We start from the raw sequence: 26,714 nt of genomic DNA, 5'->3' as shown, positions 1-26,714 counted from the left end.
ACACTAGTAAATATAATAATGTAATTTGAAAATACAATATAAATGCATATTTTTCTTCTTTCTTATCTTAATTGATCTTAAAGCAATTGTATAAAATATACATATAGCATATTGTTGGGCCTATCACATACAGAAATGCAATACATGTGTAATATATCTACCAAATACACTACAAAGGGAAGTGGGTGGGAATAAAGCTATAACGGGCTAAGAAAATGATGCCAGATGGTAAAGTAGTAAGTCTAGCAATGTTATGTTGGTGAGGATGTGGAGGGCTGGAGCCCTCATACACTGTAGGTGGGAATGTGCAATGGTGCAGAAACTGAAAAAGTCTAGCAATTCCTGGAACGATTAAATGTAGGGTTACCATATGACCCAACAATCCTACTCCTAGGTATGTACACAAGAGAAATGAAAATATGTTCATACAAAAACTATTACACAAATGTTCATAACAGCATTATTTAAAATGGCCAAAGGTGGAAACAACCCAAAAGTCTATCAAGAGACAAACAGATAGACAAAATGTGATATAACCATACGATGGAATATTATTTGGCCATAAAAAGAAATAAAGTAATATTATATGCTACAAGTTTGATGAACCTTGAAAACATTAAAGCTAAATGAAAGAAGCCAGTTACCAAAGACCAAATATTATGTGATTAAATCCATATGGAAATCCACAATAGGAAACTACATAGAAATAGAAAGTAAACGAGTGGTTAATTAGGACTGGGGAGTGATGTACTTTAAGGGTCTTTCAAAATGATTCCTATTATGTCTATTAATAGGAAAACTACATGAACTAGACAGAGTAAGTACTTCCTTAAAATCAGATGGATTCTAAAGTTTTTATCCTGCTCTCAGTTACCTATTCAGAAGGCCCTTAATATCTAAGTTTTATGTATAAATTTGGCTAGCCGATTGTACCCAGATCATTGGTTAAACATTATTCTGGATGTTTCTGTGAAGGTGGTTTTTTGGGGGGGCTGGGTATTAATATTTAAATTAGTAGACTTTGAGTAAAACAGATTATCCTTCATAATATGGGTGGGCCTCACCCAATCAATTGAAGACCATAAGAGAAGAAACTGACCTCCCTAGAAGAGGAGGGAATTTTTCCAGCAGACTACCTTTGGACTCTAACTGCAACTCTTCCCTGGGTCTACAACCTACTGGCCTATCTTGCAGATTTTGAACTTTCTAAGATTCCACAATTACATGAACCAATTCTTTAAAATCAATCTCTCTCTCTCTCTATATATATATATATACACACATACACATATATATACACACACATATACATGTACAAACACACAATATGTGTATATACACACATATATACATATAGACACACACATGCACACACATAGCCTTTTGTTTCTCTTTCTCTGGGGTACCCTGACTAAGAAATCAGAAATTAGCCCCAGAATCAGAAATTAGCAGACCTGGGAACTGGTTGCCCAGTTGCAATGAATAATTTTTCATTTTACTCTCCACATCTTCCTCACTGATAAATCATCTTTGGATCTGGCTTCTTCAGAGGATATTATTACATGTCCATGCTGTTACCAAATCACTGCTTTCACCAACTTTCCTCGTTCCAAATTTTGCCTCATTCTTTAAGAATGGAATTTTGCTTGGTCTTTGCTCCTCCTTTGTTGTGATTTCAAGACTGAGCCTTAGCCTGTGCCCCAGCCCAGGCCCCAGCCCAGTATTCAGGGACTTTTGACTATGGTTTGATACGTCGGATGTCAGAACTGCCAAACAATTAGACGTTCTAGCGTCAACTACTGTCTAATTCATGTGTCAGATTTTCGTGTGTCTCTCCTAGGGCTGGTTGATATTTTGGAGAGTTCTTTTATTGCTGGCTCAGTTTTCCAAGTTAGAACTTAGCTAGCATTCTGTAAGTCACATCTATTCATGAGCAATCTGAATGTCCAACTTTCTGACTAAATCATTTATACCTGTATCAACAGAGTAGTAGCTTCAAGAAGCTCCAAATTTTGTTCACTTTGTAAGTAAAAAGATTTTGACCTCATACAGGAAGAAGGTTTAAAGATAGGCCTGAAGTGAGTCAGATGTAGGATTAGGAATAAATCTCCAAATCCCTGACTCAATCTTGCACGATCCAACAAAATCAGTGTCTTCTCTAAAAAGCTTACTGGCAACCAATAAATCATCTGGAGACGTTAAATAGACTTTATTAAACAACATTTTGACTAAGAGTAGACATATGAGAAACACAGATTAAATTTCTTTTACAAGGTTCCTCAGTTTCTCGTCTAAATGGTAAGTTTCTCTTTAGGTACTTTTTGCTCTGAGCTAAGGACTAAGTGTTAGCATGACCTCAGATGTTTATTAAGCCCCAAATATAAACTCATCTGAAAATAGCTCACAAACTATTGAAACAAAGCTGAATAATTGAGTGCAGCAACTGCCTTCCAAGTCATTGCGGCAGAGTTCCACTCACAGTACCTGCCTAGTTCAGTTTTTGATTTACAATATTGTGTTAGTTTCAGTTGTACAGCAAAGTGATTCAGCATATAAATATATATACACACACATATATACTGAATGTATATTCTTTTTCAGATTCTTTTCTAGTATAGGTTATTACAAGATATTGAATAGAGTTCCCTGTGCCGTACAGTGAGTCCTTGTTGTGTATCTATTTTACATACTGTGGTGTGTATCTCTAGTTAGGTTTTAATTCTCACTCTTGCCCATGTTGCTGATTTTTTTTGACAAACCTCAAGCCCATAACAAACTTAGTGTCAGCATTCTTTCCAGTGGACTACTTTTATTTCACACATACGACATTCTCTCTTAATTCTAGGCCTTTATAAATTTTTTCTACCTCTTGCAATATTTATCCCCACCCTGGCTAACTTCCATCATCCTACTTCTGAAATCTTTGTGTAATGGCTCAGGACCCTGTGGGGCATTCCCAGGACAGACCCCTCCCCCATATCCTCTTTTGTAGCTCCTCTCTGAAGTACTCAGATAATACTATCTCATGTACATTTCCTGAGTTTTTCAGATGCTAAAACCAAGACCAAAGGGAGGAAATTAACTACTTGATGATCCTGAACACATGGCCCCCAGGCCTTCTGGCGCCTAGGGATTGCTAGCTTGACCACCCTGTTACCTTCCTATCAACCCATCAGAGAATTACACATGAGCTGATCATGCATGTATCCTGTGACTGCCCCCTCCCCACTCACCTGCCTTTAAATATGCTTTGCTGAAACCCTTCGGGGAGTTCGGGGTTTTCTTGGACACAAGCCACCAGGTCCTCCTTGCTCGGCCCGGCAATAAAGCTTTCTCTGCTCCAAACTCCAATGTTTCAGTTTGTTTGGCCTCACTGTGCATTGTGCACATGGACTTTCATTCAGTAACATTTACTGTATCTCCAGGCTGGGTCAGGTGACCTGTCTTTGTGGTCCCATAACACCCGATGTTTATCACATCAGCCCTTACCGCATTGAACTGTGTTTGTGAATTAATCTGTTTACTTTAGATTATCAGTGCCTTGAGTATAAGAATAGTATTTATTTTATTCACCAATTCTATGCCTTATTCATCCTGGTATTCCCAAGGACTAGTAAATATCTGTTTATGTATTTATGTCCTCACCACACTGAGCATCTCTGTATCTAATTGCACCAGTAAACATTAACTAAATAGTGGCTAGATAGAGGATGGATGGAAAGATTAACATCAAGAAAACAGGCTGTAGTCTGGACATGTAACACAGGAACATTGGGATTGTGATCCAGGGTCGATTTCTGATCCAGGAACTCAATACTTTGGACCCATCTCAGGTACAAATTCAATGCACGTGTGGGATGCCTATAAAATGTAAATAAACAACAAGTCCATGAGCCACCGCTCCAGTCCTAGGTGTTAAGACGTATTTTACACCGTCACCCTCCACAAGCCTTTGCTTAGTGTTTGTATTCTCTATGAAATGCCATTGGAAATCTCTCAAATCCTAGCAAAAGCTTATACATGTCTTCAAGGAGAAGCACTTTTGACCTTTCCTTCATTTTCCCTAATTTCTTTCAAACAGAGTACTCTTTCCCTTGCCCTCCCATTAGATTGTGTCTTCCTGGATTAGAATTCTTCACATATTCTGACTGGTAGAGGAAAAATAGTCACAGCCCTGACCCCAAGGTGCACAGTCAAGAGAGGACTTGTCCATCACAGAAGGCTGACAACATATAAGGCATAATGTGCCTATGTGTTTGCCTTTGTACTGGGCTACAAGCTATCTGAGAATGAGGACTGCTTTGATTCATCTTTGTATCTTCAATATCTATCTAGTTAGAAACTGACACAAGAGTGTTGTTTAGCTAACATGGATCTGACTTGTAAAGATATCTATTATGTTTCTTATTCTCAGATGAGTCAAGAAGCATGTGAAAATGGATGCATGATAGTCAGCTTTTTAGAAAATATTTTATACACACACACACACACACACACACACACACACACATACATACACACACCAAGGGTTCAGATGCTAGGGATACAGTAATAAGCAAAGCATATAAATTAACTGTCATCATGAAACTGACACTCTAAAAGGGGGATATAGACAATAAATGAGTAAACAAATCATACACTCTAGATATTAATAGGTGCTGTGAAGTAAAAGAAGGGCAAAGAGATAATGACTGAGGGTTGGGAACTGTGGTGGGATGGTGACTGTAATGTGTGGTAGTCGGGGAATGCTGCTCTGTAGAGATGAATAAATTAAGTCATGAAAATTCATGATGGAGGCACATTCCTGGCAGAAGGAACTGAAAGTTCCCCTGAGGTAGTAACGTACTTTGTGTATTTCAGGAGCACATAGAAGGATAGCTCCTCGGGATTATTGCTTGAGGAGTTTAGAGAAAATTTTACAAAATAAGTTATTTTGAGCCAGGATGCATTTTTCCACATGAAGAAGGTGGTGGGGGGTGGGGGGGGCATTTCAGATTGACAAAACATCACAGGGGTAAAGGGATTATGTAAGAGTTGGGGACAATAAAAATTCCAGTGGTGGAAACAAAGATTTGTGGAGATAGAGAAACGTTTCACTGGAAGTGAAATTAAGAGAAGACAGTGAAGAACAGAGGCAAGAAAGTGAAGGAACTTGGAGTCCATGTTAATGCATTTGGATTTTTCTTACAAGTATGTTTAAAGCAGCAAAATATTGTGTTTTAGAAAGAATACTCCAAGTAGCCCTTGGAGATTAGATGGGAATGAAAGATATTTCTACACAGGGAGACCATTTAGGAGGATACTCCAATAGCACTGTTGGGACATGATGTAGCAGTGAATATGGGCAGAAGGGGTCAGACTTGAAAGACACTTCTATGGTATGAGCACTTAATGATTTCAGCCCAAGCTCAAGTTAGATATGAAAAAATAAATACATGGAGTTTAAACAGTGCACTGAAAAATAAGACAGAACTCTGTAAATCAAAAGCATTGCAAACACATAAATGCTATATAGTCTTGAAATCCTGGCCCTGCTGAGCTGTAAGTCCTCAAGCAGATCAAGGAAGCTGGGCATTAAGTACCTACAGAGTAACAGGAAGGGAAATACTGAATACGCTGCTAGAAATCTCAGTCAAGTTCACTGAGTGAAATCAGGGTCCCTGACAGAGTTAGCTTCCTGTGAAAGGAGACTGAAAAAGGCTGTAGCCACTGCCTAATTTTTTTTTAATATAAAGCTAGTACACATGTGGTTGGAGGAACTAAAGAAATTCTCAGAGTCTAGGAAAGGGATCAAATATCCCACTGTTTTAGTGACAGTATCTGCCAATTCCCCATTATCTCTCTGCGATGGAAGAGCCATGACACCTGGGTTGTCAGAGCCGAGGTGGAGGCAACCACAAAGCTGCTAGACAGGGATGGTTAAACAGAGCTGGGGTGGGGGAGAGGGCAAAAGAAAAGCTACAGAAGATGTGTCTGAAAATGAAAATTCCAAAGGACACAAAGAAGAGTCTAAGAAAGATTGCCAACACACTTAAGAGTCAAATAACTTCACTGTCAATAGGGTGCAAATAATAAAAGAATCTCAAAATTATTTTTAAGTATTTTTAGAATGTCCAAAGAGAGAAAGGAATGGACAGCACCCATTGAAAAAATAAGAAATCATGAACCCACAACAGAGAAATAAAATTAAAACAGAGTTATAAGAAACATTATCAATCATTTTCATTAAAAAACTAATCAGCAGGACACACTTGGTCAAAAGGAGTCATAGTTAAAAGGAGTATGATAGCAGAAAAGAAAAATTCACTCTGTGGTCTCAATAGCAGATCTGAGATGGCAAAGAAAGTATCAAGTTCATTACTACCAGATCTGTCTTACACAAAATGTAAAATGATGATGGATTGTAACTTGAATCTATAGAAAGAAATGCAGAGTAGCAGAAATGATAACTATGTGGGTAAATATGTGGAGTAGTTACAGATGATTCCTAGGATTCTGTCATGAGGACAGATGGAAAGGGAATATAGAGAGGGGAGCAAGTTTGGGCAGGTCAGAGAGATGCTCAATTCAGTTTGGGCATGCTGACTTTGATCACCCAGTTTCCTCTAGGCATCCCAGCAGAGACTGGAAATTAGGGCAGCCAAAGAAGCCACAAAAATACTGAATAGTGTCAGGAAATCCAAAGGCCAAAAAAAAAAGAAAAAAAAAAAAACAGAGAGAGAGAGAAACTTAATCTTGAAAAAAATCATGGACAATCCACACAGTATATGTTGCAAGAAGATGCAGAAATCATAGCCTGATTGGAAAGGGTTTGGAATCTTCAGTCTGTAAAGTCAAACAGAAATCTATAAGGATTGAATTAGATAGGAAAAAAAAAAAAAAAACAACGTAAATATCTTTTCCTGTAAAATCCACATATTAATCTAATATCGGGACCAGGGACATTCTGAAAACAGGTCATTTTGGTAGATAAAGATAAATGACTGCTCTGAACTGGAGGCGTTGGTCATGAAAATGTTCTATAGATTAAAAATGTAAAAAGGATCAGCAAAAGTTTAGATCAAGTCACTGATGTAAGATGGAAAATAGCTGAATCAAGGAGACTCAAACTTGGTTCCTAACCTTATGAGGGCAACTTGCATTTTTTTTTCACAGACCAAATCTTTTTCTGCTGTCAGAATAGTCAGATGGACAATTGAGCAGACCTAATGCTGCATGCCTTATACTTTATGACTTCCTGAAGCTGGAAATTGGCTGCAAGTGCTGAATCCAGATGGAATCTGGCCTTCATTCTAAACTCGTAAATCAAGGATCAATTATTAAAACAGATCTAGAGAGGAAATGTGATCGGCTTTTAGTCTTGTTAATCACCTGAGCCTGTGAGTGTAGTTTTGTGACATTCTAGAGTTGCCCGTTTCATGAGTATTAAATATTTTGAGTAGGTATTTCTGCATAGAAATATACACCATATTATTATATCACACTGTCTGATTTGAGAACAAAACTAATCATGAAAATTGAAATGCAACAGTCAGAATTGTAGGGTTGGAAGAGACCTTAGAGATTATCTGGTCCAGTTTCCTACCAGGCCTGGGAAAGTTCCTGCCTCGGTTCCCCACATGAGCATTAACTCAGCTGGAAATCCCTCAGTGACAGAGAGGGACGACTGTGTCCCATCAGCTGAGCGCTGTTCCACGTGCATAGTGTCTGCTTTCTTATACACCATTTCATATAGCTTTCACTACATGCCTCTAGCAGTTAGGCCATTCTACAGACAAGGAATCTGAAGCTCAGGCATGTTAAGTAACTTGTCTCAAGTCACAAAGTTAGTAAGTGGTGGGACCCAGATACAATCCCTCTTCTTTATCTGACTACAAGCCACACACTTTGTCCATTAATAATGACATTCTAATTCATCACTTTATAAGAAGACCCTTCCACAATTCTCATTATTATAAAAAAAAAAATTTCTCTCAGTTGGGTCTGAAAATCAACCCCTTTTATTTCCAGATCATTCTTCCACATGGATGTGCATACAGTTTGTAAAGACTATCATTGTGTTATCTACAGGTCTTCTCCAAGCTCAATGTCCCCAGTTACCTCTACAGTTCTTCACCGAACAGGGCACATGCCTCTGAGATGGTGATGGTCTCTGCATGCACTCTAGTTTGTCAACAGCCAATTTCACATAATAAAGTAGTGACTTATCTAGCCTTGGTCCTCACAAGAGCAACTTTGTTCATGAGTTCACATCATCCTGTAGGGCCAAACTATTCTAAAGAATGACAAGACAGAAAGGCTTACAGAAGCTTCACTTAAACTTTTCCATGGATCCATTTCAATATAGTGATGGTTATGGAAATGTCACTTTGCGACACAGCGCTGTCTTTTGGCTGACAGCCAAAACATGTACACACCTCAATATCAGAGAGAATGGGCCTGCAGGGGATTTTTAGAAGTGACTTTTCAGGTTTCAGAAGTCCATCGAACTGTCACATTCTTAATAAAGAAGACTAGCATTCAAAGCACAGAGCAGAACCTCCTTATCTTCCCTGTCACTGCACCACGAGTATCTAATAGAATATTATGGCATATCCTGACAGAACGTGAACCATAAACAATACAAATTGGAATTTTCTTGGCTAATTTGTCAGTGGAGGGGGCCTACAGGAAAGAGAATAAAGACATGCAACAGTGGATACTTAAAGTGGATACTAAGAAATACTGGTGATCTGTACATAAAGAAAATTTAACAAAACCAGAACATTGAAACAATATGTTAATATAATAGGATTTCTTTTAATTTTCATATTCCTTCGAGAGGAATTCATAAGTAAGTTAAGGTGATTTTTCCTGAAGGATGAAGCACAGAAAAATTTAACTCAATGTCATCCATAGAAATATAGATTTGGCCTAAAGGCATAACAGTTTCCCTTCCCATCAAGTGTTACTAATCTTGAAAGTCCATCATTTCAGTGTATTTTCTATGGGCTCTTTGTCAACTGGTACAGATTCTACAAGACTGGTCTTTCAGCAGTATAATCACATGTGTTCTTTGAAATGGTAAGGATTCTCTCTCTCTGACGCTCTCTTCATCTGTGTATGTGGTGTATAGACATAGACACACACACACACACACACACACACACACACACCACTTGGCTGTTTAAAAAACTTTCACATCCAATCTCCCAATTATCATTTCAAAACTCTTGCAAAATACTTAACAGAGATTAAAGCCATTGTAAGTGTTTCTAAGTCAGAAAAGTACTCAGTCGCCATTGGCCTCACATTACCCAAGGTGTCCCTAGAGAGACTGGAGGTTTCTTGATTACTTTGCATGAATTATTACAATGTTCTGAAAAAGAATATTTTTGTAGAAATGTGCAAGCTGATTCTAAAATTAATATGAAAATATGAAGGACCTCAAAGAGCCTAAACAATACTTCAAAGGGAGGACCAGGTTGGAATACTATTGTGCCTAAATTCAACAGTTAACTGTTATGTAACCTGCAGTCATCAGGATGGTATATTACTGCTGTAAGGATGGCTGAATAGTTCAAATGCACAGAATAGAAAGTTTAGAAATAAACCTATGTTCAACTGATTTTCAACCAAGGTGTCGATGGGAAATGCTAGCCTTTTCAAAAACAGTGCTGGAAAAACTTGAGATCCATATGAAACAAAGGTATCTTGAACCCTACACCTTACAATATACATAAAACTCAACTTGAAATGGATGATATACTTGAGCATAAACTCAAAAGCTAGAAAATTTTACCTTGGAGTAGATAATAGTTTATTTAATATGAAATAAATTAAAATATCTAAATCTAACAATATACTGACATACAGAATATATAATTAATATAATTCTACAGTAAGCAGACAAGGAACTGCATTAAAGTAGATAATTATTTAAGCAGATACTTCATAAAAGAAGATATATGAATGGCCACTAAGCATATAAAAGATGTCCATTTGTCATTAGGGAAATGCATTAAAAACCAGGATGGGATACCACTGCACACCTGCTAGAATAGCTAAAATTAAAAACAGTAAAAATGCTAGTTATTGGGGAAAATACAGAGTGATGAGAATTCCCATACCTTGTTGATGGGTGCATAAAATGGTACAATCAATCACTTTTAAAAAGTCTGGCATTTTCTCAGAAGACTAAACATACTTCCTTGTGAACCAGCAATTTCACTGCTAGGTGTTTATCCAAGAGACGTGAAACATATGTCCACCCAGAGCCTTGTGAATGAATGTTCACGTCAGATTTACTCATAATAGCTAATATATGGAAACAACTCAAGAACCATTAATAGATGAATAGAAAAAGTGCTTGTGATGTACGCAAACAACGGGCTGCAGTGATAGAAAGAAACTACTGAGATAACAATATGAATGAATCTCAGAAATGTTAGGCTAAATGCAGAAAGCCAGTCGCAGAATTTGACAAATGGAATGACTATTTATATAAAGTTCTAAAAGGCAAAATTAATCTTTAGTGACAGAAAGCAGATCCCTGGTTGCCTGGGCCATGGGTCAAGAGATGGAATTGGCCACAAAGGCTCAGGAAGGGACTGTTTAGCTGACAGAAGTGTTCTGTATCTTGATTGTGGTCATGATTATACAGGTGGATTTGACAAATCTCATCACAGTGTTCACTTAGAATGGGTGTACTCTATTTTATATAAATTACGTATCAAGGAAATCGATAAAGAAAAAAACATTATTATAACATTGACTATTTAAATCCTAAGATTTGAATGACTTTATTTACAGGCAATTTAGGATAAAAATGACAGTACCTCCTATTGCCTGTGATTGAGATACTGACACTGATAAGGAAAAAAGCCTTGTAAGTGCCATTAATCAAGCTTTCCTTGTGCATTCTACTTTCCAATTTGACATTTTCTCAATTTAACAGACTTACATGTGTGTATATATATATATATATACACACACACAAGTGTGTATACACACACATACTCATTCCATGCTTGCACCAACATTTTCAAGGAAGTATAAATTAGTTGGGGAAATTAATGTATACTGTGAGACATACATGAATGCTAGTCTGGAGGTTAATGAGAGGTGCTGTTAGCTGATGGTATTTACATGATAATCCTACTTGTAACTCTCTTAAAGCAGAAATTTCACTGTTGTAGTCAAAGGAGTGAGAAAAAGTATTGATTTACTGCTACCAACTGATAAGAAGCAGGTGAGCCCCCAGGGATCAAAGTGAGACATGAATGCAGAGTTGCTGGCAGTTTGATTAGAGTGGTTAAGCTCTCTTTTCACTTGCTTCAAAATTATGCAACACTTTTACAGCTTTGAATTCTCCGAAGTCTGTCTCCTCACAGACTCTCACACAGCCTTGGCAGGAATTCTCATTTCCTACTTCATTAGTAAAGAAACCAACACTCAGAGAAGTGAAGTCTCCAAGGTCTCCCAGATCTAAAGTGGCAGGTCCCGGACTAGAGGCCAGGGATTCTGACTCCATTCAAGTGTTTTTGCTCTACAAACCCTACCTCCTTACTCTGGCCAAGCTTACTTTTTTCTGATAGAAAAGGAAACCCAACGATAGGAACTCAGTGGAAAACGCTTACATATATATTTCTATCTGTATCATCTCTATCTGTGTCTATTCATTCCCAAAGTTAAGAGGGACAGAGTAGCCAAGGAGCAAAAGTACATACAAAGCCTAAGCAGAGTACATGAAATGCTGAAAGATATATAGTTATTCAAATATAGTTGATTAAAATGCAACTATCAGAGAATCTAAGTCAGGGAAGCATGTGGAAGTAAGCCAAGCAAACTCACAGGAACGAGGGAATGGGCTTTTGAGTGGCGCAGGGAATTAAATGGAAGTTTGGGCCAAATTAAGCGGATTGCTGTGGAGGAGAGGGTCTAGTTGTTCCAGTCAACATGGGAGTTGCACTTGTATTTGGGGCAGGATAATATAGCATAGTGCTTAAAAATCGTTTCGGAATCAGATAGTAGGTTCAAACAGATTTCAGCTATAATTCTTTTTCAACCACTTACCTGCTGTGAGACATTGGGCAGATTGCTTAACCTCTCTGAGCCTTGTTTCTATAATAGGAAATGCAGTGGTTCCTCATAGGGTTGTTTGAGGGGTTAGATTAAATAATGACGTATAGTTATTTTTTCATATAAATATCAGCTATTGTTACTATTATTGATAAATAATAATCATCCTGTTGGTATCTCACCCCTGTATACAATACTGCCTTATCTATATTACATGTTATGTAATATTTGCTGAAACAAATTTTTTCTGTCAATATCAAAAGATAATTTATCATTAGAAAAGGGACAGGTAGAGGATCTGCTATTCACAAAGTGCTGTTTCTTCCAAATTCCCACTATTTGGTGCTTCCAAATAGTGGGAATTTGGGAAAGGCATCTCTCATCTACTAACGTCTAAGCATATGCCCACTCACCACACGGGGTTTTCCTTAGTCTAAAGGATCCAGGCACATCTTCTGAAACAGGCACGGTGCATAGTGCTGGACAATCAACTTTTCTCCATTTCTGTCATCTCACCATGCCTCAAAAGACCAACCACTGTGTGAAGGCCAGCCTTAACCTTTTCAACATAATAGCATCTTAAATATTTTAAAAAATATGCAATATTCAAGACATAAAAAAAGCATGAAGAATAAACGGCATGGAGGAACTGACCCAGTTACCGCAACAAGTCAGTGGCATGAAAAGATCAATGGCAGGGGAGAACTCCCTGGATTAAAGACACACGAGATCTAACGTCTAAATATCATGTGTGGACCTTATGGGCATCCTGATTTGAATAGATTAACTATAGAAAAGGGATTGTGAGGCAATTGAGGGAAGAATTTTTACAGTCTTTTGCTATACATGATACTAAGCAATTATTATTTTGGTTAATAGTAGTGATGGCATTGTTATGGTTTTTAAAATCTCACATTTTGTAGGTATCTACACTGCAGTATGTAGAAATAAACAACATGTTTGGGATTTGCTTTAAAATACATTTAGGGAAGAAAAGAAGTACAAAGATAAATGAAGCAAATACGGCAAAATGTTGATGATCGTTGAATACACAATTATATAGGAGTTCATTTTACTAGCACCTCTTCCGTGTACATTTGAAAATAACATATATTAGCACCTTTGATGATATAAAGCCATGAATACAACAAATACTCATGTATCCAAACTCAGCTTAGAAAACAAAAGCAAATTCAATTGAATTCCCTTCCCCAACTACATCCATCCCCTACAAAAATGACCACTATATGGATTTTGGTGTTTATTATTGTCTTGTTGCTCTGTATTTTTCCTACAGATTTATTTATTCCTAAGAAATATATCACATTGTTTTGTATTTTTTAAACTTCATCAAAACACTATCCAATTGTAAGTGTTCTGCAACTTGCCTTTTTCTGGTCAATATGACGCGTGTGTGATTCATCTACAGAGCTCCAAAATAGAGCCTTCCAAAAATATCTTCCATATTCTTTTCCTAAGCTGACCAAAGTTTCTACCGGCATTGTGTGTCTTGTCTGTGCCGCTCCTGCAGCTCCTGCTCTGCTCTCTTTATTGGTAAGAAGCCTTGGAATTTCACTGAGCTAGTGTTCTCTGAATGAGGAGTTCTGTGCAAAGTAATTCTGTCTGTAATTCAAGGTTAAAAGAATATTTTTCCTCCCAAATCTCTCTATTAGTCTTTTGAAACCCTTTTCCAGAATAGATTGGTTACGTTTCAGCTGCTAGCAAGTACATTTTTACTCTCTCAGCAAATGAGTCAAATAAAGCATAATGACCACACATTAATTTTGCTGCCATTGTTACTGTAGGAGTGGACACCAACAGTGGATGTAGTATCTGCATCACCTGACTCTGAACATAGGGATGGCAAAAGTAAGTAAATACCCACAATGTGGAGAATTCGATACATCCGTGATTTACTTACTGTGGATGCCTTTTGACAAAGACTCCAAAATATTCACTGCTGTGAGCTGTCTCATTCTAGGAGATTTCTGTGCCCACTCTCTTGAAGGGAGACAACCACCAGGAGTAGATACTCAAGAAAGGGGGGAGATTATTATAAAATAATGCCTGAGATCTAGTCCCAAATAGTCTTGGTCACATGGCAGGTGCTCAGTAAATACATATAAATCATCTTCCTCCTGGGTGGAAATGCAGTAAGGACAGAGTCTCTTGGACACATTAATTGGTTATCATTGAAAGCATGTTCTCAAGGAGAAAAGAGAAGGTGAAAGGCATCTGAATGCATCTCCATCTCTAATAGCTTGTGCCGAAGTGACCTCAGGAGGGTGAGGGGAATATAAAAGGGGGAAAGCCCCTCATCTTTCCTTGCTCCCTGAGGCTCAGTGACAAACCTACACCAAAAAGTGGTTTCTGTAATGTACAGCAGACAGTGACAGGAGTTCCTTCCTCACCTGCCTAGCAGACCCTCTTCCTGACCCCTACAGTGGTGCGGAGGGACCTCTCCCTGCTTTCTTCCTCCCGCAGCCTGGACCTAATTGCATGTAGATTTTTTTTTTTTTTCTCTCTTGTCACCCAGAACCCCACCACTGTCCTTTGCCCTTGTTGCATTTTATAATGATGGAACTTTCTTTACCTCACTGACAGTAATTGAACTGTTGACATCCTTGACCTGTTATTAATCATCTCTCCTGTGGTCACCAAAGGCAAGCTTGGTAAGTACAGTTACTTTTGGTCCATAATTCCTAATCAGAGATTTACTCTTATTGTAGTAGGCCTGCCATCTTAAAAAGCCAGTTTTCAAAGCTCACACGCTCTCCAGTAGAAGTTCTCCTGTTAGGCATAACCTAGAGGGACTTTTTATAGTGTACTTAGATTTCTTATAGTCAATTTTCTCCAGAACTGAGGTCCCGTACATTCTCTGTGGTTAAAAACTTGCTTCAAAAGCCTTTTATGATAATCAAATCTGGTTTGGTATAAGAAGCCTTTGTTGCATGTGGGTTCCACCAAGACGGAATGAATTACTCAAGACTCTGTGGAAAAGTCAAGAGAGCGAGAGGGAGTCGGGAGCCAAGTCCAGGAGCCTCTCACTCAAATCTCCCATGTTTATTGAGTACAGTCAAAGGAGGAATGCAGGAATTTAGGGAAGGACAGGGTGGGATCACAATGAGTACAAAGGCTTTGTTTATTGTTGGTGTTTGGCTCAAGGTCAGAAGACCCTTTTTGGTGAATCATGTTCGTGTTGAGCCTTTCAGCTTATCAGGGCGGAACGTATGAGAATCAGCTGCTTGACAACTTGGACTCAGGCGGGTGTGCCTGCCTTAGGTTGCCCCCCTCAGGGGATATTGCCCGTCATTGGCTCACCAGCCTTCTCACCTCTGAGTCTGCAGCTTGTTTACCATTCCAGCCCAAGGCTGTTTGGGGGAGAGAGGACTATCTAACAGCAGGCATGCCCCTCCCATGGTTTATAGCAGAGGGCCTGGGTCATTGTTAAACCTCAACTATGCAAGCAAGGCGGTTACTAAGCACATTTGCTCTTTTAAGAGATAAGCGGCTGAGGGCTGTTGCAATTTGTTAACCCAATCGTGGGTTCCCACAGTTGCATTTAAATGACCCACAAGCCTGGCACTCAGACTGAAACCGGCTTGGCCCTTTGTTGCTGGAACGTGTTACGGTTCACCCTCTTTCCCTTTGCTCTCTTCGTCCTTGACTCTTCAATTTCACAGGACTGTATTTTTTTAAAATTTGCTCTTATGAACTACTCGGTCACATCCCTCTTGTTTGGCCTTGAACCCCTGCCCTTAGACTCACATTTAGTAGTGTCTTTCTGAGAAGGCCCAAATTATCATAGCAGTTGGTACAATGGGCTTTGACTTTTTCAGTCTCCTTAGTTACTGACCTTGTTTGACCGACTTTTGTGGGATATACCAAGGAGAGAAGACACCTTCATCACACGTCTTGTCTTGGCCTTGGAGGACAGGACAGCCAGCTTCCCTTAGCAGGGGTGGCGGGGCGTTAATGTAGCAATGTTCCCTTCCTTTTATCTTGTCAATGAGTTGTGTATACTATGGGAACTTTGACACATTCATTGGGCATTTTAACATTTTGTGGCACTGAAACCACAATTCTGTAAAATATTGTCTCTATTTATCTCTGTGGGTATCAATACATTTGTTCACCAGTCACTGAGCTCATAATTTTTCAGGCACTACGCTGCGTGATGTGGATGCAGATCTCTCAAGAAAGTGATTTTCCCCCAAATTATTTTATTCTGGGGATATTAATAGGTGTTACATAAAGATAAACTAACGAAAAAGTTTCTGTGGTTAAATAGGTTTGGAAAAAAGGAGAGTTAAACGGAGGTATTTCATTTTCTTCTGTCTCCGAGTCCTTAATGCACTTGACATCTAATTCTTATTTATCATAAATGGCCAACAGGGATGGGGGTAGAATAAAAAAGAAAGTGTGTCCCCACATTACCTGACCAGGAAACCCCTTCTTTCCTGACTGTCTCAATGGGCTACTTTTCTTCAGAACACGCTTTGGGAAATGACTGTCCTAGTGATGCAGAAATCACATCAGAGTTAGTTTGATGTCATTATGATTTGTTGCTTCTTTTCATCCTGGAAGTACTTTTTCCCTTGAAACCTGGTACTGATACCGCCACTGCAGCCTTCGTGGGGTTACTGTTCGTGTGGCGGATACATCCACTTACTTCCAGTCTTCCTGTGTCTGTCTATTAAAGTACCCTGTAGATAGCTCATAGTTGTGTTCTGCTATTTTATTGATTCTCACAATCTTAATTTGTGAGTTTATTCCATAAAAATTGTAATATAACTATTGATGTAATTGTGTTAGGAATATCATTTTACTGTTTTCTGTTTTCCCTGTGTTTTCGGTTCCTCTTTCATTCATCTTTGTATAACTCCCTCTCTCTCTCTTTTGTTTAGAGTAAGTATTCAAAAAACATTTGTTGAATTGATTAATGAACAGTCCTCTCCGCTGTGAACTTACCAGATTCCTCCAGGCAGTATGAAATGTGTCTCCCTTCTATACTTGTACAAAATTGACAAAGTGGCCAAACATTTCTCATAGACACTGGAGTTGACCGCCAAAGTATTTCTAAGCCTGACAAGACTCCTGGGATGCCTCTGAAACTCACACACGGGCTGGATATTTGAGCACACACAAAAAGAACACTGAGTCATTTTTCAGTGTTTCAACTGCTTGTAATGACACATGGGTTGACATTAAAATTATTGGTAAAATTGGTTTAGAAGAAAAAGGTTACATGGGATATCAGAGTGGCTTAGGCTATCGCTATAAATTCTCGACTGGCACCAGCCCGTTATCCATCCAATATTCACTTGTCTACAAATCAGACTAGTGTTTGCACTAAACACAGTATTTTTATGATTCCCAAGGCTACCACGAGTGCTGAGGGGACTGCGTGGTGGTGGTGGTGATTTGACGGTCACATTGTAGGGCAGTTATTTGCTTATGTGTTGTTGTTCTTCATGAGATTGGCCCTTTCTTTATGGAGACCACAACGTCTGATTTGATGGTGCATTGCTGCCACATAGCACAGCGCCTGGCAAATAGTAGATATTCAACTATTTGGATTAATGAATAATTCATGGATATATATTGAAGAAAACCTCCTGAAATATAACACTTATAGGCACATATATTTGTTTCTAACCTAGGGGAAATGTACTAGGGATGTTCACATTGAAGACTTGAAGCCAGTGCAGTACATTATACAGGATATTTGAGCATACACAGAAAGAACACTGAGTCACTTTTCCACCTTAGTGAAATTTGGACCCATATTTTTGTTCTGAAGCATAGAGAGATAGATTGCATTTGTCAATAAGGGCCCCACTGCACCCAAGTCAAACATCTGTGGGTAATTTTGAAAATGTCTGACAACTAATCTTAGCATCTGATTCTTCAGGGTAGCCAAAAATATGTATATGTGTGTGTGTGTGTGTGTGTGAGGAGGGCGGGCGGGGGGAGAGAGAGGGAGAGAGACGGAGGGAGAGGAAGAGGGGGGAGGCAGAAGAGAAGGGAGAAGGAGCAAGCATGAACAGTTGATGATGGAAAACCATATATTTTTTTTCCTCCCTGACATCAGTGACATTACTTATATGAGAGGGGGGGAAAAACCGGCACTAGGAGAAGGTCCAGAAATGAAAAGAGGTATTTCTTAGTTTTGTCGACACAGTGGTTGGGCCTTCCTTAAATACTGATGGTCTGAAAAAAGGGAGCAATTCAAAATCAGACTTGACACAGAAACTCTGTCCCTCTGGAAAACTAGAAGGGGAGTTTTGTATACCAAGAAAACAACATTTCCTTGCCCCTGGAGGAGGTGCTACACCTCCTTACTTGCATGAACGATAATTGCCATTCTCATGTTTCACTTATGAATATAAGGGGGTAAACATTCTTAAACTATCAAAATATGTATAATTCAACTATTTTAAGACATGGTTTTATATTCATCTCTTGATGTAAAACCTTAAAAAAAAAAAAAGCCCTTAAAACTTAAAGGAAGTCCTATATCTTAAACTGTACATTGTCCCTCTTGGCATAAAAAAAAATTGTATTGAGTACAAAATTGTCCATTGAATTGGTAAAATTGAATAGTTTAAATTGAACTGCCTGTATATCTGGGAAAATTGAAAACATTATCAAGCCCTTATCAGAATACATTTAGCAGTACTTGTAGGTGGGTTACAAAGATGATTCTCTAGGTCATTTTATTTCTTTCCTCCAGATTTGTCATGCACGGCATGTGTCTGAGTGCAGTTACTGAATTAACGATGATTCAGCCATTGGAGGATTTCTAGTAGTGACTGCAAAAATATGTTTCCATTGGAAAGAATGAACTACATCTTCCAAGTTTTCATCAGAAACTAATAAATTGCTCTTTCTGCTTCATGTTTCATATAAATCAAAGATTCTCACCGATGTCAGAGATGCAAAACATGCTACTATGAATTTTGAATTATGCCTAATGCAACAAAGCTTGGTGATATGAATTTAATAGCAAAGTTACTTCTCTTGAAATTCTGGTTAGACCTACTGCTATGAATATTTAACCTGGAAAAGAGAATACAAGTAGCTCACCTGCTCAAGAAATTCACAGCGCAGTTGAGTCTGAACCAGCCTCTCAAACACTGATGATAAACACGATCATTTAACATTTTAGATTTATGATATGCATTAATCAATTACTGCAGCAATCATTCTAACTTAATGAATTCTAGTGTGCTAATGATTTTTGAAAATAAGGCAGAAATATCAAGAGACCTTAGATGGAGTCTACATAGAATATCTGCAGAACATGTTTCTGAGGGCCACTCAGAAAACTAAATTCGTCTTATATATATCTCTACTGATTAATTGAAATTTTCTCTCATTTTGGTATGCCTTCTGCATACTCATAAATATTAGATATTGATAACTTTTTATACCCTTTTAAATATATTAAAATATAGAAGAAATGCATACATACTATAATTTTGCTTTGCATCAAGAAATTCCATTGGCTTAAAATACTTGATCTCATTTGAACTTGAAACCATAATTAGTATACTAACGGCAGGTTTAAGAGTGAAATGGAGCAGAACAAGGGAATCCTTGGGGGGGGAAACTATTAGGTGTGACAATGTGATGGTGGATGCATGATTATGCATTTATCAAAACACACAGAACTGTAAACAGGGAAAGCCAACCTTAATGTAACCTAGAGACTTTTGTATCAATTATTATGTTTTCATTAATTGGTAATAATGTACCACACTAATGCAACATGTTAATAAACTGCGAGGAAGCGGGAATATATGGGAAATCTCAGTATTAGCTCCATTTTTTTGGTAAATATAAAACTTTCTAAAAACAGTCTGTTGATTTTAAAAAAGGAGTGAAATGTGTATCTTGTTTTTAAAGCAGTCTCACTTCTCTTCTCTGAATGAACTCTCTGCTCATTGTGTATTTCCATTTGATCTTCAAATCGTATTACACTTCCGCTTGATGCGTATCAGATTTTTAGTGTTACTCTCCAGTTCTGATTGTGTCACCATATAAGATTTTATATTTATATATATATATACTATACACATATATAGTGTATATATATATAAACGTACTATAAACATATATATATATATAAACATGTATAAATGTGTGTGTTCTCTGTATCCTAGACAGTGGAGAAGGAGCTTCTGTGCTATTTACCTTGTGCCTTATTCAGCACAATGAACCGGATTACAATTAACGCTACCATTTCCCAGTGGATTTTCTCTTTAATATTCAGAAGCCACTCTTTCTGAACTCAGGAGAGCTGACGTATACCTTTGTGCTTGACTAGCCACAAATACGTACCACACTAGTGATCCTGGCGGCGACAGACTATAGATGATGGACCCCCTGAAGTGGAGCTGAGAGAGAACGTGTCTTGCCACGTGCAAGGCTTGGCACATGCAGTGGAGCACAGGGGCCACTCTGAGTGTGAACACAGCAGCAGAGGGGGCAATCAGTGTAATAGGAATGTCTCAGGAAGTGGGCTTGAGTTACTCTTCAAAGGTCACACGGCTTAGAAGTTGATTCATGCTCACACTCAAAGAAGGAATAAAATGGTAAAGGTAGCAAGTTACACGGGTTTCTCAGACAAAATCACCACTGCATTTCTTGGTGTCTGTATACAGGCTATCCTTGCGGGGTCGGCACAGCTCAGTGGCAGAGCGCGTGCGTAACGTGCACGAAGTCCTGGGTTCAATCTCCAGTGCCTCCACTAAATAAATACATTAATAAATAAATAACCAAGCTGTTGTGTACAGGCAACTTAACGTTTAATCTGTGGAATGTCATGCTTTCTGTTTAAGGTTTTAATCTAACTTTCTGATTAAAGCATTTTTCATCATAATTTCCTAAGAATACTTGGAAGTGGGAATATGTTTCCAAATAAACATTATGAAGTTACTTGAGAGAAGTTTCCCAAATTGTGTGCGTGGCAGGGCTACAGACAATGATGCAGATTCCGTGATAGTGATATCATGTCGAAGAACCGGGAAAAAGGCTTAGAGGAAACTTCCACACACTCTTTGTGGAAAGGAACAATCCACGGTAGGTCTTCTCATCCAGCAAATACACAATTTTAAAGTACTTGACAGTAATAGGCCTTCCACCATGGATCCACGCAAAGTGATTCAGAGTCTTTAAAGGACACCAAGATCTCTGTGGTCTATTCCAGCTCTTCCATTCTGCGAGGTAAGGATAGACGAATGTTTCTCCAGAGTGGATTTGGAGTACCAGAGACTATTACAAACGTGATTATGAACAACCTATGGTTATAATTTTTCAAAACTGTATATTTGTATGTGAGTATGTGTGTGTGTGTCTCAGAAAGTAAATGCTTGGGGAAAATATAATTATTTGTATCGTCAACACATTATGTGTATCTGTGTATCTGATGACCATGAAAGTCCTCCTGCGGGGCCATCATGAGGACCTGTGCTCGAGAGCCGGTGTCTTCAGGGGATTGCCGTCATAGTCTGCCTGCTGGAGCTCATTTGAAATCACTGCAAACCTAAGGGATTTCCCCAAGAGCCAAAGTTAACATTCACTGAGAGCTTGGTGAACAGTTCCCTTCCAGAGAGCCTACCCCTTTATACTTTAAGGACAGCTTTAGACTGCAGGTTTTGACTGGAGGTCGCAGGGAGTATACTCAACTTGCAATCAGAAGACACGGCCTTCAGCCTCACTCAGCTCTGCAGCTTCTAAGCTGCGTGACCTTTGAATAGTAACTCAAGACCTTTAAAAATTCATTGACTAACCCAGTTGTTTTACAGTGGTTGAAAATAAAAAGAATGGTGGCACTCTAACAGCACATAATTAAGAGAAGGAAAAAGAGGTTGAAATCAATAACTATCCAAGTGATGTTGGGATCACTTTAATTAAGACTATTTTAATTGCCAGTTCTCTGCTGCTGCTTACAGCCAGGCTCCTGGATGAAGTGTCTATAAATCACGTCCCCCTTTCGTTTCCTCCCACTTCGCCTTAGCTCACTCTGCTTTCTCTTTTGTGCCCACCACTCCACCAACCCTGATCAATTCTCTAAGCTTTACCAAGGACTTCCTTGCTGCACAACCCAGGAGCTACTTTTCAGATCTCCTGTTAGCTGACCTGTCAAGGGCACCAGCCAAAGTTCTCAACTCCCTCCTTGCTGGAGCTCTCACTTCTCTTAGCTTCCGCTACTCTGGTTCTCCTCCAAGCTCCCTGGCATCTCCTTGCTGGGTGTTCTTTGGTGGTTTGATGTGATTATTAATGTTTAATATTAACGTTAGCTTTATAATCTACCTGATAATGTTGGATTTTCTCAGCTCCTAGCCTTGAGCCCTTTCTGTAATCAAAATTTTTATCACTTGTCTATGTGTTGAGGACCAGCCAGTATCTTCAGTCTAGGCCTCTTCTCTGACTTCCACAGATGTGACAATTTAATGAAAAGCTCTATTTCGTTACCTCACAAGCACTCTACGGTGCCCTCCCCTATGTTTCCTCTATAGCACTAGTCACAGTTTCAGCATATATTTGTGTTATTGTTGGGCCAGTGTAAGTCTGGTCCATGACACTGACACCCCTTGAGAGTAAGAAACATCTGTTTTGTCCAGCATTTCGTGTGGAGTAAATTTTAGGTCAGGATCCAAATACCGATTCACTGCACTTCAGGTGTGTAGTCCTTTTCTGGCCCTCAAATATTTCCCTCGCTTTCAGGCATTTTTCACTCGCTGTTGACTCTACCTGAACTGCTCTTTCACATGGCCGGCTTCTGCTCAGCACTCAGGGCTCAGCTCAGATGTTACTTCCTCAAGCAGGCTTTTCCTGATGATCTGATCTAAAGCGGCCCCCTAATTCCCCCCCAGGCGCAGCACTTTGCAACACGCTAGGGTCTTCTCAACTGGCTTCCTTGTTTATTTATCCCAGGAGGACAAAGCCAGGCCCCTAAGAAGGAGAAAGCTGATCCGCAGTGCTCACCAGGGCAACTTCTTGTGCCTCACGCGTAGTATCAGCTCAGGAAAGTTATTCTTGTTTTAAAAGAATTAACAAAAATTTTCTTTAACCAACTTATAAAAGCATTATATGAAAGCAAGTGATAGATTATGTGTTACTGGGGGTGTGGGAAGACCTTATGGAGAAAGAAACGGTTGAATTGTGACTTCTAAGATACAGAGGACGGTAACTGCCAGAGCACGGGCGTGGGAGTGTCCCGTTCCAGGCTGTGGGGAGAGCTGCAGCTCAGGCACAAACTGGACAATCAGGGCTTTTGTCCCCCATGCCTGGCAAATAGGTCAATATGACTAGAAGGAAAATAAAGCTGAAAAGTCACATTAAGATTATATTGTATGAGGGTTTGCATTAGAATATGTGCACTAAGGGTTAGAGCAGGCAGCTAGCTAAACATGAGCAGAGAAAGGGGGACACAGGCCAAATGGCAGGAACTGGGCAGGAAGGAGGGGCACAGGCCAAATGCAGGAAGCCATACATCATCAGGTAAGCACCAGGGGTCCCTGGGCAGAGAAAGAAAAGCAGGAATCTCCGGGCTGATAAGTGGTCAGATATTTTGGGGTGACAAGTGCCCTGCAGGCCAACAAAGAAAGGTGGGAAAAAGCAGGAATCTCCAGTGTCTGAATGTAACCTTCTGCTCATTATGCCCTCATCACAATAAAACTAGCCTTGCAGATGAGAAGTACCCATCATGCACCGACGCCATGACACTTCCCATCCAGACTAAACAAGGACACAGATCCGTCCTCCCCTCCGGAAGGTGGAGCTGGGATGGAAATCAGGGAATATGACCCCAAACCCTCCCCTCCCCAGTGAACATTCTGCCCATTCATTTTTACACCCTGCGTAACCAACTTGCCAAAGAAACTCAGGGCAGCTGCTCACCTGAGCCTGCCCGCTGTCCCCTTGAGAGTGGACTATCCATCCCTTAATAAGTCCCCACTTTACTTTCTTAACCTCTGCGTCTTGTCTCTGAGTTCTTTCTGGGACGGGACAAGAAGCTGGACACTGGTTACATCTACTAGCAACAGAAGGAGCATAAAAAGAAAAGGAACAGGACTGCAACCTGATCAGATCTGTGTTTTAAGAAGATAAGTCAAAAAACAGTGTAAAGAAGGATGGCTTAGAGACTAAAATTAGAAAGTTAGGAGATGATTGCAATACGCCAGGAGAAGAGTGGAGCCTGATTTTTGGCTTTGAAAAACTAAAAGAGGTGGCGCTCAAGAGAACCCAGAAGGCTTTGTTTGCTAACCGCATGTGCGTGTAGAATGGAGGATAAGAAGTTTATAATCTGCTTTGATAACACTTACGGTGCTAAGGAGCTTAGTAGCTGGAAAAAGTTAGCATGGTTGGGAAGATGAATTAAGGTTTGGAGATAAGTGTTGATGATTGCTGGATATATGAGTTCAAAGGTGCGGCTGATAGTTAAGTGTTTGGGTCTGGAATTCAGGGAGGGGAGCAGGGCTAGAAATGAATATTTAGGAACCATCACCACATATGTGGTACTTACAACAGTGGATGAAACTTCCCAGGGATGAGAATGAAAGGAAAGAGAGGCCATAGCTAATAACTGAACATTGGTGGAAGTTTATGTAAAAAGGAACTGGAAAAGACAAAAACTCTGTGGGAGAGTACACCAACAAAGAAAAGGAGCAGAATTCAGCTGAAATATATGACTTGCGTTTCAATGAAACCCTCTTACTATTCTTAGACGATTGTAAAAGGCAGTGTCATATGGTGCAGACAGCTTTAAATGATCAAATTATTCCCATTTAACTGTGAGAGCTGATGACTTTTTAATGTCAAATGTAAAGGTTGTTAATTCTGCCAAAAATGCAATAGCACATTGGACCTTTCCCTTAGAACTTCAATGATATCCGTGTTGATGTTTTGTGTGCTAATCCCTATTTAATGCAGCCTTTCCAAGGACAACTGGAAATCTTACCAATGCATAGAATTTTAGAACATTTCCTAAAAATGTGCAATATATAAATTTAAATGGTCAGAGCAGTGATTTTTGAATCTTTATGATGAGAAATTTTTGCCTATATGCACTTTGCATCTGTCCTCAAATTCTAAAAGTGTGCCTGTGTTCCCCTAAATTTTAACTTAGGAAAAAATCAAGGATGCTCAATACTACTTTTTTTTTTTTTTTTTTAAGGCTGATGCTGCAGATAAATGGCCTATTTGGGTTACAGTGGTATTTCATCCTAGGGGAGCAGAGGACATAGATTCAAGATGCATTCTGTTGTGATGATATCTTTAGTTGTGAATTCTTCCATTTGGAATTCATAATTACAGTGTCCCTATACTCGAGGTTATTCTCAGCATTCAACCCTCTGATAAATCTGTCTACACAAAACGGCAGCTGGTCCACTGGCAATTGAACTGCTTTTGGTGACATAATTTCACGATGTTTTTTAGAGTTTCTGAAAGAGAGCAGCTGCCCAGAGCTGTAGAAGCATTGCGCATAGGTTACTTTGCTTACATTTTCTCTAGGGACAAGGAAGCTGAGTAGGGTGACAGTCAGTGAGAATTGTCAGGTAAAAATCATCTTGCGGAAAATATCCCTTTGCTGGTTTTACTTCCCATACTTAGTAGAATTACAAGCATTGCTATTGAGGGAAAAAAAGCGGTAATGAGGTGATCTATATAGAACAAGAAAGAAAAATCAGATTTATCTAAAGTCTTTTTAAAATTCAGCCCCCAAATGAGACTATGATAGAAAAAGAAAAAAATAAAATAAAACAGATGGAAAAATCCAGGTGGTCTGAAGGCAGCAGCTATTCTAAATGGAATTAATTCTCTTAGCACACTTTCAGGTTAGGTTTTATGAAATCTATTTGTTTCACACAAAAGGAGAAACAATTTGCATCTGACCTTGTAGTGGGAAAGACTCTGCTGATTTTAGGGCAGCAAGAATTGAATGTGAACCATAGAATTATTACTCTAACCCTTGCTATTTTGAACATCTTCTAAATGATTCCAGCCAATTTGTCTGACCCAAGGGAATAACTTGCTTTCAAAATCCCCTGGCAAATCCTGCCTTATTGGAGGTCGTTAAACAAGGGATGAATGGATACATTTTCTACAAACAGTCCAGAAACAATTTTGTACTGACCTTACCCTAAATCACCAAAGCACAGAACTGTAAGAAATCAAAGTGACTGAACAAATATAAAGGGAAATTTCCATGATGATGAATTAGCTTTGCATTTTGATTGTGGTAGTGGTTATACAAATCTGCATATGTGATAAAACTGTATAGGACTCTGTGTAAACACTGCACCATTGTTATTTTCCTAGTTAGGTAGAGTTTCCCCATGCAATCATTGGGGAAGACTGAATGGAGGGTACCCAGGGCATCTCCGTACTACCTTGGCAACTTCTTGTGATTCTATAATTATTAAAAAAGTTACAAGTAAAAAATGTGACAATGAGTATATATATGTTCATGTATAACTGAAAAATTGTGCTCTACACTGGAATTTGACACAACGTTGTAAAATGATTATAAATCAATAAAAAATGTTAAAAAAAAGTAAATATGGAAAAATGTCAAAAAAAACTCTTCCCATCACATTTCACCTGTCTCATCCTTCTCATCCACTAGATTTCAACTTAATTTT

This window comes from Camelus bactrianus, chromosome X, assembly GCF_048773025.1.
Source record: "Camelus bactrianus isolate YW-2024 breed Bactrian camel chromosome X, ASM4877302v1, whole genome shotgun sequence".
NCBI classification, from domain to species: Eukaryota; Metazoa; Chordata; class Mammalia; order Artiodactyla; family Camelidae; genus Camelus; species Camelus bactrianus.
This window is presented reverse-complemented; position numbering follows the sequence as displayed.